The following is an 11,704-nucleotide window of genomic DNA, read 5'->3' as shown; positions in this document are numbered from 1 at the left end:
CTGCCCAGGTTCTCTCTAATCTGAGATAAAGAGGGAGGGATGGAGAGAGAGAGAACTTGAGATTACTGATCCAGCTCTTCTTTCGTGTCTGGCCTTGGGTTAAGTTGTTGGTTGCCCCCTGCATCTGTTATCCTTGGATTATTGCCCTTGCCCTTCCACTCAGCTGGGGTTTGGAGAAGAGTAGAAAGTTACTGCTTCAACTGTGATAGGAACTGGAGCGAATTCTCTTAGAAGGGGATCTGAGTGCAAGATGGAGCCATGATTGGCCTACTGAGTACTCTGCAGTAAAGGCTCTTGACCCTGTTGTTCTTTCTTCTGAAAATGGACCTCCTGGTTTTGGTTTTGGACCTGGTTTTGAATGGGTGAGTAACAATGGCCTTAGGAAATAGTTTTTGTACATGGAAGGTGGCTGGTAATGTGTCTTCAGAATTTTAAAGCATGGTTGTAATGGAAATTTAAGTTTTAGTTAGCCACTTATGCCAGATGAGATTAGATATTTGCAGAAGCAACACCATTTCTTAATGGATCAGAGATGCAGTGATTGTCCAAACTCTCTTACCATGCACCAAGTTGTATTCTCAGGAAAGACATGTCTAGCATTAAGCAACATTATTTAAGGTTCATGTAACCTTTTATTCAGTCACTCATTCCACATCTATGGGGCATCCACCAATCCAAGTGGTCTAAGACAGCCCCGGTGACTGATGCAAGTGGTTCACCGAAAAAGGAGCCAGAAAATATACACCTATTCCTTTTTATTCAGCCCAATCTGAGAGTGAGAAATCCGAATCTTAATACCTGGTGATTATTATTGGTCATCAATATGATGACTAGTAATTAGCTAGCAAATAGTGTAACTCAACAACCATGTGGCCTTAGATCAGTCCCTTATATTTAAAAGGGAATAATAATTTTTGTAAGGATTAGAGATAATTGATACCTGGCTTGGTGCCTGGGTGCTATTACTTTTAGGCTACATTTTCCCTGGAGTAAAAAGTGCCAATCCATCCTATTCCTTTTGCTGTTACTTTGTGTTCGTTAAGTGACTTTCTGACACGTAATTTGCTCTTCTGAAGCAATCATTCCAGGAGAGAGTGTTTTGAATGAACAATGTGAATTATCCTTTAAGACATATTTCTCCTAGTAAATTGATAAATCAATGAACACATTAGTGTTCTGGTTGGCAAATTAGGTTTCTGTTAATTTGGTTACAAGAGTAACTTCCCCAAGTATGACCTATTCTAAGTGAATAGGTGCAATCATGTTTAGAGATTCCAAAATCTGAGGACTTGAGTGGTAAGTAACACTTGCCAGGTGCTGCCTACTCTTAAGGCCAACCTGGGCAGGCAGTGGTCTGATCCTGGAACTGCTACCTGAAAAGGGCCCATTCACTTAGTGATGTTGTGTGAGCTGGTTGAAAGAGAGCCACCCTAGGAACAGATGCCCAGATCAGGCCTCTTGTATTACTCACATAAGAGTAAAATTGTCCTGAACTTAGGTGGCAGCAGTGGGCGTGGAAAGAAGGAGATGGACATGTGAAGAAATTGAAAAAGATTTGCTAGAGTTCATGGTCCTAATTTTGCAAAAATTTTACCTTTAGCAATTATCCAGGTCAGTCCTGAGACGTAGGTGATGAGCTCCCGTTCTGTCTCTGGTGCCTGTGGTCCCATCCACCGTCCGGGGCCCTGGTGGACACACGGCATCGCTGGCCTCCTGAATGGTTCTATTATAGCCTCAAGTGTTTTGTTAAAACACATTGTACAATAGCTGTCTCAAGTACGCCCAGGCATGGCTTGAGCTATGGGTACATACGCCGGGTGTATTAATCAAGTTTAATAGATCCCAATGTTTGAAACAATGCCTTAAATTTTTTTTTTCCCAGCGACTGCACAGAAGTGTGGCATTGTACAGCAAATAAAAGTGTTGCTACAATGCCTGTAAATCAGAGCTTTAAACTATGTTTCAATTATCCTTCTATTATCCAGCTGGTATTTAAGCATGTTTATTATTCAAATCAGCAGCGAATGTGCTGCTGTTGTGTAAACAACTGTCACTTGCTGAAACAATGATTAGAAGGCACCATCCCTTTCAGGTGTACTTAGGAGTACTTACACCCCAGCCACTTGTATTTAAATATCATGTAAACACAATGCTTGAGTGACTGCTCTCACTCATGTTCCCAATGCCTCATGCCAATTCTATTACATTAAGAGGGAAATCTATTAAATTTTTCATTTATACACATCCGTACACTGTTTTTACCCATTGTATCATTAAGGCTTAGATTAATATAATAGATATGCTGAGAGATACAGTGTGCATTGAAAATGCCCGTGCCAAATAAAAGCAATTTCTCTGCATTATTTGGGGGTGTTGGAAAGCTTTTGTGAAAACAACGCAAAGAAAATTATTTTCTGAATAAAAAGCATGACATGGAGAAAAGAAAAATTTGGCCCCCAGAAAGAGCAATCTTGAACCTTTATTAGCTCCATTACCAATTCAGCATATAAAAAGGTAGAGAGCCGGAAAATAGGACGTTTATAGAATTAATGTGTCTCTTTTAAAGGTTTTTCTGCTATCACTGGGAAGGTGTGTGTTTGTATGTGTATCGGGGTTGGGTTTATGGGTGGTGGTGGTTGGAAAAAGCTTACAGTTGCTACCAGGCTGTGTTCCCAATGAGTTTATCTTTTTTCCTTATGCCTCGGTTTCCACATGTAAACCAGGAAGACAAGGTTTTGAGCACAAGGGCATTGAAAATGGGGAGGAATCAAAATCTAATCAAATGATTTATACACCAGGGATTTTGTGTTACCTGAGGTGTGTTTTGGGGGCTTAGTAAATTCTTACTGATTGAGTTCAGTTGTGTGTGTGTGTGTGTCTGACTTTTTGTGACCGCGTGGACTGTAGCCTGCCAGGTTCTCTGTCCATAGGATTTGCAGGCAAGAATACTGGAATGAGTTGCCATTACCTCCTCCAGGGGATCTTTCCAACCTAGGGATTGAACCCGTGTAGCCTGTGTCTCCTACTTTGGCAGGCGAATTCTTTACCATTGAGTTCAGCTAACCTGAAAATATTATCCAGATGTTTAGAGAACCAAAGACAAAAGAGGGTGCATGCAAGAGAGAAGGGGGTAATGATAAGATCTGGGATTAGAATTGTATACTCACCAAATTCTTAGCAAAATCTCTCAAGTGGATTATAAAAGACTTCATCCTTGGAGGTAATGTCCAAAATGCTGCCTTCTTTGTTTTGTTTAAAAATTTTTATTTTATTTTATATTGGAGTATAGTTGATTTACAATGTTGTGTTAGTTTCAGGCATATAGCAGATTGATTCAGTTATGCATATAGATACATCCATTCCTTTTCAGATTCTTTTCCCATATAGGTTATTACAAAGTATTGTATAGAGTTCCCTGTGCTGTACAGTTGGTCCTTGTTGATTATCTGAGATAGTAGTGTTTATATGTTAATACAGACCTCCTAATTTATCCTTCTCCCCACACTTTCTCTTTAGTAACCATAAGTTTGTTTTCTAAGTCTGTGAGTCTGTTTCTGTTTTGTAGAAGTTCATTGGCATCATTTTTTAAAATGCCACATGTAAGTGATGTCATGTGATATTTGTCCTCCTCTGTCTGGCTTACTTCACTTAGTGTGATAATCTCTAGGGACACCCATGTTGCGGCAAATGGCATTATTTCATTCTTTTTTGTGGCTGAGTGCTATTCCTTTGTATATATATATACCACATCTTCTTTATTCAGTCATGTATTGATGAACTTTAGGTTACTTCCATGTCTTGGCTATTGCAAATAGTGCTGCAGTGAATATTGGGGTGCATGTGTCTTTTCAAATTATGTGTTTATCTACCTATTGGCTAGGATTGGGATTGCTGGATCATATGGTAGTTCTGTTTTTAGATTTTTAATGAGCCTCCATACTATTCTCTATCGGAGAAGGTAATGGCACCCCGCTTCAGTACTCTTGTCTGGAAAATCCCATGGATGGAGGAGCCTGATAGGCTGCGGTCCATGGGGGCGCTAAGAGTCGGACACGAGAGTGACTTCACTTTCACTTTTCACTTTCACGAGTTGGAGAAGGAAATGGCAACCCACTCCAGTGTTCTTGCCTGGAGAATCCCAGGGACAGGGGAGCCTGGTGGGCTGCCATCTGTGGGGTCACACAGAGTCGGACATGACTGAAGTGACTTAGCAGCAGCAGCATACTGTTCTCTATAGTGGCCGTAGAAGTTTACATTCCCACCAACAGTATAGGAGGGTTCCCTTTTCTTCACTCTCTTCAGCATTTACTGTTTGTAGACTTTTGTTGATGGCTGTTCTCACTGAAGTGAGATGATAACTAATGGTAGTTTTGATTTGTGTTTCTCTGAAACTCCAATAGTTTGGCCACCTGATCAGCTGTGAAGAGCTGACTCATTGGAAAAGACCCTGATGCTGGGAACGACTGAGGGCAGGAGGAGAAGGGGGCTACAGAAGATGAGATGGTTGGATGGCATCACTGACTCAATGGACATGAGTTTGAACAAATTCTGGGAGATGGTGATGGTCAGGGAAGTCTGGCGTGCTGCAGCCAATGGGGTCATGAAGAGGTATGACTTAGAGGCTGAGCAACAACAGTAATGTGTGATGTTGAGCATCTTTTTCACGGGTCTGTCTGTATGTCTTCCTTGGAGAAATGTCTACTTAGATCTTTTGCCCATTTTTAATTAGGTTGTTTAATTTGTGATATTGAGCTGCATGAGCTGTTCGTATATTTTGGGAATTAATCCCTTGTCAGTTGCATTGTTTGCAAATATTTTCTCCTATTCTGTGGGTTGTCTTCTTGTTTTGTTTATGGTTTCCTTTGCTGTGTGTGTGTTGCCTTCTTAATTGATTTCAAAATGCAATAAATTCCTAGTTCCTTAGAATCTGTAATACATAGGGTAACCATATAATTTATCATGCAACTCGGGATATTTTGAGAGTGAGTTGCAGTTAGTTATGCCAGCGCATCAGGTGTAAAGTAACACTGTCCTGAGCAAACCTGTATATATCATTGCCCTAAAATCACATGGCTAAAAATCTGCCTAAGACTTAGAGCAAGGAAGGAGAGTGAAAAGATAGTGAGTCAAGGGTCTGACTGTACTTTTCTTTGGAGGTTGGTTATTTTATCTTTTAGGAAAAGCAATTTTTTTTTTTTTTTAGGAATTAGAACACATAAAGGCAAGCAAACTCAGCTTTCAGAAAACACAATAAGCACAAGACCACTCTTACACATTAGATAAATTAGACATCAGTTACTCACTTTTCAAAATAACCTTTCCATAATGAAAAGACATACCAGATTCTTAGCTAGCAGCCTATTCTTGTATGTCATCTGATACTCATGTCTTGCCTAGGGAATATCTGTTGTACAAATGTGAAGTCTTTATACCAAGTGAAGTATTAGTTACTCAGTCATGTCCAACTCTTTTTGAACCCATGAACTGTAGCCAGCCAGGCTCCTCTATCCATGGAATTCTCCAGGCAAGAATACTGGAGTGAGTAGCCATTTCCTTTTCCAGGAGATCTTCCTAACCCAGGGATCGAACCCAGCTCTCCTGCATTGCAGGCAGATTGTTTACCAGCTGAGCCACCAGGGAAGCCCCTTTACACTAAACAGAACTTTAATTTCTTAGCAGGGACTTGGGCTCAGTCAACAAAGTCAAATGACGATGCCTGGGATCAGTATTTATGGTTATCAAACTAATAAATATCAATCCTTAGGTATTAGATGGTAGGAAGGATGTTGGTTAATGAATTTTATAATTGTCTCCCCTGCAACAGCACCCAGAGACTACAGACTTTACTGCTGGCATACTAAAACCATTTTTATCTCTTGGATAACCAGTTTTTATGCTAATATCCCATGCTTCCTACAGCCATTTTAAGTTCTTTTATTATGTTCATGGATGTATTTTATTGAAGCATGTGTTATGAAAGTTTTTTTCATTGGTGGAGGAAGAATATCAGTAAGTTTGTTGTTTTATACTTTCATCCAGTAGCTGAATATCTGATCTCTTTCCCATCAGGGCAGACTGATTCTCACAACTCTGCTTCTAGTATCTTGAATTGCCTGTTACCCAAGGACTTCTTGAGTCCCTGCTTACAGTAGGGTGCTAATTCATTTACTGGAGGGCTAATTGCCGAGGTGACAGGAACAGCATTATTAAGCCTCTGGTATAATGCTCAGCACCCTTCAATTATGTGCTCTGTCAGATCCTAAGCCCTGTCCGTTACCTGATCTGTCTGCATCTGTCCATAAACAAGTTTCCATGGTACTTCCTAGTGCCAGTCACCAGATCCTGAATACCTACAATAAACCCTTCAGTGTCCTCAACTGCCTGACTTTTTTTACCCCAAAGTTAGGCACACTTTTATCTTTGTTATTTAAGCTCATTTAATGGAGATAAGTGTAGTGTAGTTTGCTTTTGTTGTTGATGGAACACTGATAGGGTTTCTGCTCAGGTCTATTCTTTTTTTAAAATTTAAATTTATTTCTTTTTAATTGGAGAATAATTGCTTTACAATATTGTGACCACCTGGGGTACTACGGCTCAGTTTCCTACTACTGTCAAAACACATTTCCATAAACGTGATGGGTGAACACAAGACAAACGTATTATCTTACAACTTCAGTGTCAGAAGTTGGAAATGTGTCTCACTTGGCCGAGGTAAAGGGTCAGTGGGACTGTGTTCCTTTTGGCAGGTTCTATAAAAAGAATCCTTTCCCTTGTCTTCAGCCTCTGTAGTCTGCCCACAGTCCATGGCTCACGGCTCTCTTCCTCCATCTTCAAGCCAGTACAAGAAGTCTTCTCACACAGCATCATCCTCTTCCGCCTCCCTCTTCCACACTTAAGGACCTCTGTGATTATATTAGGTCCATCTGGATGAGACAGGCTGATCTCCCCCATCTCAAGGGCCTTAATCACTTCTGCGAATTCCCTTTTGCCATGTAAAGTAATGTATTCCCAGGTTCCAGGAATTCAGATATGATCATCTTTGGGAGGGGCCATTATGCTATCTACCACAGGAACAGAACAAATCAAGAATCACAGCAGGCTACCTAACTCCTTGCAGTCTGCACACGGGCCACCCCTCCAGGTTTGGGCACATTTCCTCTAATCCCCAGGGTTTTCAGTTAATTCCTACATCACTAGAAGTAGTTGGCAGTGGGAGGCGGTGGCAGTTAGAGGTGTGTAGCTAATGGTCAGGTCATCAGCAACTGTTTACAGCTTCCAAGTACAAAACCACCCTTTTCCAAATGATTGCCCTCAAATGCCACCCTAGCTGGGAAACAGAGTACAGGTGTGTGCAAGTAAACACCATATAAGGAAGCCTGACTTTACATAGATATTTGCCTCACCCTGCTGGAACTTCCAGCAGTTTGTACCACTTAAATGTCTGCTAATGGGCTAAAGCAGTTACTAATAGTCTAATAAACTAGCCATTAACAGTTTCTTAAGTAGCAGGCTGCCGGAGTTGTGTGACTTAGTTACAGCCACTGAGAATGAGCTGTCTTCTCAGTTTATAAAAAAAAACCCTAAATTGGGACAAGAATTATTTCCCTAAAAGGTTGACTTACTTGGCTCCAAATATGGAGGCAGCAATTGTTCAAGTGACGTAGGTATTTCTCCCTTTATATAAAGTCATTCACTCTCAAGTTCCTTGCCAGGTTCTTCCCCTGGGCATTGAAATGTTGGTTTATAGACCATGAATTACTTCCAGAGACATTAAGGAATAGAGATATTTTTTAATGGAGCCTTAAGACATAACTTTAAAAATCAGTCAGAAATGAAGATAGAGCCTGATTCCAATTGTAGTATGAATGTCCCAAGTATAATCAGCTAAGAGTGCAAATGAATCAGGGTCACATAAAAAGCTGATTATCTGTACAGGCCCTCCTATTCATTCACTCATTCAATAAAGACTTATTGACCACATAATGGGCAGCGATCTAGGTACAGGAGAATATTAGAAAATAAATGGGTGAGATTCTGTTCTCTTATAGAGTTTACATTCTGTAAGTAGAAAGACTGAAAGTCAACAAAAAAATCAACCAAGTTATAAAATATATTAGAAGGTGCCAAGTGCATGGGAAAAGACAGAGCAAGAGAAGGGGGATAAGGAGTGCTGCGCGAGAGGAAAAGTAGTAAAGGGACACCTCCTTGAACAGATGACCTTTATTTTTTTTTCCATTTATTTTTATTAGTTGGAGGCTAATTACTTTACAATATTGTAGTGGGTTTTGTCATACATTGACATGAATCAGCCATGGAGTTACATGTATTCCCCATCCCGATCCCCCCTCCCACCTCCCTCTCCACCCGATCCCTCTGGGTCATCCCAGGGCACCAGGCCTGAGCACTTGTCTCATGCATCCAACCTGGGCTGGTGATCTGTTTCACTATAGATAATATACATGTTTCGATGCTGTTCTCTTGAAACATCCCACCCTCACCTTCTCCCACAGAGTCCAAAAGTCTGTTCTGTACATCTGTGTCTCTTTTTCTGTTTTGCATATAGGGTTATCGTTACCATCTTTCTAAATTCCATATATATGTGTTAGTATGCTGTAATGTTCTTTATATTTCTGGCTTACTTCACTTTGTATAATGGGCTCCAGTTTCATCCATCTCATTAGAACTGATTCAAATGAATTCTTTTTAACGGCTGAGTAATATTCCATGGTGTACATGTACCACAGCTTCCTTATCCATTCATCTGCTGATGGGCATCTAGGTTGCTTCCATGTCCTGGCTATTGTAAACAGTGCTGTGATTAACATTGGGGTACACGTGTCTCTTTCAGATCTGGTTTCCTCGGTGTGTATGCCTAGTAGTGGGATTGCTGGGTCATATGGCAGTTCTATTTCCAGTTTTTTAAGAAATCTCCACACTGTTCTCCATAGCGGCTGTACTAGTTTGCATTCCCACCAACAGTGTAAGAGGGTTCCCTTTTCTCCACACCCTCTCCAGCATTTATTGCTTGTAGACTTTTGGATAGCAGCCATCCTGACTGGCGTGTAATGGTACCTCATTGTGGTTTTGATTTGCATTTCTCTGATAATGAGTGATGTTGAGCATCTAATTTTTGTAACAGTGCTCGGCACCCTTAAAGAGTTATAGAAACTTTAAGGCAAAAGGGAATTTGCAGAAGTGATTAAGGCCCTTGAGATGGGGGAGATCAGCCTGTCTCATCCAGATGGACCTAATATAATCACAGAGGTCCTTAAGTGTGGAAGAGGGAGGCGGAAGAGGATGATGCTGTGTGAGAAGACTTCTTGTACTGGCTTGAAGATGGAGGAAGAGAGCCGTGAGCCATGGACTGTGGGGAGCCTACAGAGGCTGAAGACAAGGGAAAGGATTCTTTTTATAGAACCTGCCGAAAGGAACACAGTCCCACTGACCCTTTACCTCGGCCAAGTGAGACACATTTCCAACTTCTGACACTGAAGTTGTAAGATAATACGTTTGTCTTGTGTTCACCCATCACGTTTATGGAAATGTGTTTTGACAGTAGTAGGAAACTGAGCCGTAGTACCCCAGGTGGTCAGTAGGCTTTATGGCAGGGCAGTTAAGGAGACAGAGGACCTAATACCTTTTCTTAAGGTGTTGGGGTGGCAAAAAATCAACACATAAGACAAGTTTCCATGGGGTTGCAAAGAGTCGGACACGACTGAGTGACTGAACTGAACTTACTGAATAGAAGTTTTCTATAACAATATTTTGAGGGCTCAAACTTCAACCCTCACATCATTCTTTTTCTTTAATGAAAGTATAGTTGCAGTGTAAAACACAGTGATTCAGTATTTTTCTGTTTTTAAATTTATTTTTAATTGGAGGATAATTGCTTTATAATGTTGTGTTTGTTTTTGCCATACATCAGTGTGAATCAGCCATAAGTAGACCAGTTCAGTTCAGTTCAGTCGCTCAGTCGTGTCCACAGAACTCTTTGTGACCCCGTGAACCACAGCACGCCAGACCTCCCTGTCCATCACCAACTGCTAGAGTCTGTCCAAACCTATGTCCATTAAGTTGGTGATGCCATCCAACCATCTCATCCTCTGTTGTCCCCTTCTCCTCCTGCCCTCAATCTTTCCCAGCATCAGGGTCTTTTACATCTTTTAAAAATTAAAAAAATTTTTTTTGTTTTTTTAATTCACATTGTGATTTAGTATGTTTAATGATTATGTTCCATTTAAAATTATTCTAAAATACTGGCTATAATTCCCTGTGCTATACAATATATCCTTGCATTTTATTTATTTTATACATAGTAAAAGTTTGTGCCTCTTAATCCCTTACCCTTATCTTGCCTCTCCTCCATTCCTCTGCCCACTGGGAACTCATTTCTTCCTATGTTGCTTTAGCAGGAGCTAAAAAACAAAACAAAAAAACCTCCAAACTTTCCAACCCAAGCTCTGAAGCATGCACAGCATTTTAGCAAGGAAGGAGCAATACATTGATACCTGGAACAGTTTGAAACACGAAGCTCCCTGATCAAAAGCCACCATCGTAAGAACACAATAGTGCAAGTCGCTCAGTCATGTCCGACTCTTTGCCACCCCATAGACTACACAGTCCATGGAATTCTTCAGGCCAGGAGACTGGAGTGGGTAACCTTTCCCTTCTCCAGGCAATCTTCCCAACCCAGGGATCGAACCCAGGTCTCCCGCATTGCAGGCAGATTCTTTACCAGCTGAGCCACAAGGGAAGCCCAAGAACCCAATAGTACTGTACAAGGTGCATGGTGAAGTGGTGCAATGACATAGAGTAGTACTGATGAGTAGCCTTGTCAGTATAACATAACTGGTCCAGCCATGCCAACAGCTATCAGCAAAATACATCCCATAGTGGCTCTTGCTCCTCTTATCAGGCACTCAGGGGCTCAGATATATTGCCATGTCTTCCATGTTGCTTATGGCTTGATTGTTTTCACCCATTTTATTAATTCTCATCTCTCTGAGTAGTTCTGACCTGTTTCTGTGGTCATCTCAATTTCATTCATTCTTCTGTTTCTTCACTGTCTTCAGAATGCCTGTCATGTTTGGAGTTTATTTTCGTCTTAGAGACATTTTGAGAAAACTTAAGGTATTTGATTAGTATTTTTTACACCTGATTTGCCAATTTAAAATCAAGCTTTTAACTTTTGATTAATTTAAAAAAGCTGAGGGAGGTGTGTTTTCTTGTAAATAGTCTTTGGCATTGTATGAAGTTCAAAATTGGTATAAGTACCTGACATTGCACATATAAAAATCCTAATCTTAATTTTATAAAATCTTTGGAAAAGGGTGTTGTTATTTTAATGGGCTAAATGGCAGCCCATCTGAAAGAGCCACATCTTAACTTCCTGGACCTGGGAATATGACCTTATTTAGAGAAAGAGTCTTTTCAGATATAATGAAGGCTCTCAAGATGAGGCCATCCTGGATTATCTTGCTGTTCAATTGTTAAGTTGTATCCCACTCTTTACAGCCCCATGAATTGCAGCACGCTAGGCTTCCCTGTCCTTCACTGTCTCCTGGAGTTTGCCCAAACTCCTGTCCGTTGAGTTGGTGATGCCATTCAACCATCTCATCCTATGTCATCTCCTTTTTCTCCTGCCTTAGATCTTTCTCATCATGAGGGTCTTTTCCAGTGAGTTGGCTCTTCGCGTGAGGTGGTC

The sequence above is a fragment of the Dama dama genome, chromosome 14 (assembly GCF_033118175.1).
Source record: "Dama dama isolate Ldn47 chromosome 14, ASM3311817v1, whole genome shotgun sequence".
NCBI classification, from domain to species: domain Eukaryota; kingdom Metazoa; phylum Chordata; class Mammalia; order Artiodactyla; family Cervidae; genus Dama; species Dama dama.
The sequence above is the reverse complement of the archived record's forward strand: the minus strand, read 5'-3'. Positions refer to the sequence as shown.